Source organism: Fundulus heteroclitus, unplaced genomic scaffold, assembly GCF_011125445.2.
Source record: "Fundulus heteroclitus isolate FHET01 unplaced genomic scaffold, MU-UCD_Fhet_4.1 scaffold_58, whole genome shotgun sequence".
Taxonomy (NCBI): domain Eukaryota; kingdom Metazoa; phylum Chordata; class Actinopteri; order Cyprinodontiformes; family Fundulidae; genus Fundulus; species Fundulus heteroclitus.
In genome coordinates this window covers 1552908-1555653 of record NW_023397011.1, presented here as the reverse complement: position 1 = coordinate 1555653, position 2746 = coordinate 1552908, and positions in this window count along the sequence as shown.

The window sequence follows — 2746 nt, the reverse complement described above, 5'->3', positions numbered from 1 at the left end:
CTGTTCATACACCTGATTGATAGGGTCATGCACCTGCTTGATCAGCGTCAATTCGTACAAGTAAGCTTGTGCTACCGCGCTGACTGTGTCGCTGTCTTGATGGATGTTGCAAGTGGCTAAAAACTGTTGAATGGCATCGATGAAACGTGCATTATAAAGTACTCGCATTACACGATAGTAATTGCTTTCAAAGAACCCATCCTCAAGATGCCTCCAACATTCAGGGTCTCTCAAACTAGGACTACATCCGTTCCACTTATCATGCATGTACTTGTTGATGGCGTGGTACAAAAAATGGTGCACCACAGTTTTCACTGCTCTGATGAAGCCGAAGCGGATCCATCCGTCGTTTTCATCTGCCCCGGTGTCAGCCTCTCCTTGGCCTGAGGGTAGTTGTGAGTTGCCGAGCTGCGTGTCCTCAGGCTGAGAAGGGTCTGGGAGGCTGGATCTCCTTGGCCGGAGGGTAGTTGTGAGTCCTGGGATACCCCCGGGTAGGCTGGATCTCCTTGGCCGGAGGATAGTTGTGAGTCCTGGGATACCCCCGGGGAGGCTAGATCTCCTTGGCCGGAGGGAAGTTGCGAGTCCTGAAGCTGTGAATCTTCCTCCTGGGTCTCTGACAGAGACGGCATGGCAGGAAGCCTGGCAGGAAGCCTGGAATTCTTATCACATAAAACAAAGATCTCTCGGTGTAGGTTCACACCTCCGGGGGGCCTGGACCAGTCGACGGTATGCCTCTGCAGCGATGTGGGGAGACTCTCGCTGTCACTCTGGGGAGAAGTCGATTCAGGAGTTGGCGAGGATTTGGGTGAAGGTGGGTGGTACGGTCCCGGGAAGAATTTGGCGCTGTCCCGGGAGCCATGCTGCGGTGATGCTAAGCAGTTGAACCGGGAACCGAAGCGGTTAAAGCGGTTGAAGGAGACGGCGGTGGAGTAGGACCACTGCTAACCGCTTAGTTCCTCATGGTTTGCTCATGTTAGAAGTCTGGTCAGTGAAGTTGCATGGAGTCCCCGATGTTTTTTATACTGAGAAGGGGTGTGGTTAATGTTGAAGTTAGGGCCGGTATCGGCTGTTGTGAGGAGGCGGGTCTAAAAAGCCAGCGCTTTCTTGACCGCCAAAATGTCTCTCCAGTTGCGACAGTCGCGAAACAGCGTTGAAATCCGGTCTGCTATTGCAGTCATCTTGTCACGCCATGCATCAAAGGGAATGGTTAACAAGGTTCTGAACATGCCGCAGTCTGCATTATAATAGTCGCACAAAAATAACCGTTTTTTTTTATCTTGAGCCTGTCTCAGACTTGCAAGTAAAAACCATCGGTGGGTAACCCCCGTCTTTGATTGCCATGTTGCTGAGAAGATCCTATTTGTTGAATCTGTGTCAGTTTTGTTCAGGCGGGTCAGCACCCACTTGCAGCGCTTAATGGCGGTTGAATCCATGATTCCGTCATCGGTTTCTTGATGAGTCCGCTTGCGGCGTTTAGCGATGGGTGAATCCCTGATTGCGTCATCGGTTTCTTGATTCACAGCGGGTTCCAAAGACCATTCTTCTTGCAGAGGTAGGGTCGGAGGCATCTGAGTTCTGCATAAAGAGAGCATAACCTTGCGAGGGGTCTGCTGAGCTTGCCAAACACTGTCCTGATAGTTGTAGATCGTGACGGGTGTGTCGGAAATTATAGATTCAAGCTTGGTTGTTTCGGACGCAATGTTGAAAAGGATTCAATTACTATCGAGGCTTGAGAAAAGGGCCTTATACAATGAGAGCTGCGACCGGGGGCGAGGTGAAGTGCGGAAGGGTGTGAACTCCGGGGGTGGGGGATGGGTCCGGAGGTGGGGGAGGGGTGTGGATTCCGGAAGTGGGGGATGGGGCCGGAAATGGGGGAGGGGCCGGAAATCAAGGGATCATAAATCATTTATCAACTCGATTAATTAAAATTTGACAGAAGGTATCTCATATGAGTGTGTTATGCGGCGAAAATCCAAACCGTAAGTAAACAGTTTTAACTTATGAAGACCAAAAGATCTCAAATACTTATCTTTCAGCAGCTCGTACTAACAAACGCAATGTGTAATCAATAAAAAAAGCACCAAATGTGCTTTGTTAATTGATTAAACACAGGACATTGTTGGAGTTCAGGTGCCAGGGTAAGTAATCGACTTCTGGATGTAACAGGTTTTGCTTCTGCAAACAATCTACATTCCTCTGGAAATGACTCCTGTTGAGCACACTGAAAAATGGTCCTTTCAGCTGCCTGATACTCTTCAGTGTCAGGTGAAGATGTTGAGAACACCTGCCCTCAAAGTTCTTTAATAGTAGAATACAAGAGCTTGTGAACTGTTGCATCCTGACAGGTCGGAGTGGAGGTGGTAGCTGTTCCACAGAAGCCAGTCTTTCGGTGCTCAGCTTCATCAACACAGGGCCCAGAGCCCGGCTCCTCTGGCCCTTTGTCAGGACTGTCGTGCAGAAAGCTAGGCCTGTTAGCCCACCGATTTGGTACCTTCAGTTCAATCAGGTTCTTTCACCTCATCAAGTCATCCGTTGAATTACTCCAGAGTTTACATAGCGCCAGGTACAGTTTTCTGTTAACTCCTGTATCTCAGCTATCCTGGCTCCTACAAAAACTTTATAGCGGCAGGACTGTGAGCTCAACCAGGTGAGGACAGTTGTTGAGTCAGACCATAAAACTATCCTTCTGATAGGTGAGGTAAGTTCTTTCTTCAGGATGCTGGCCAGCTGGGCTGCTCCACAGAGG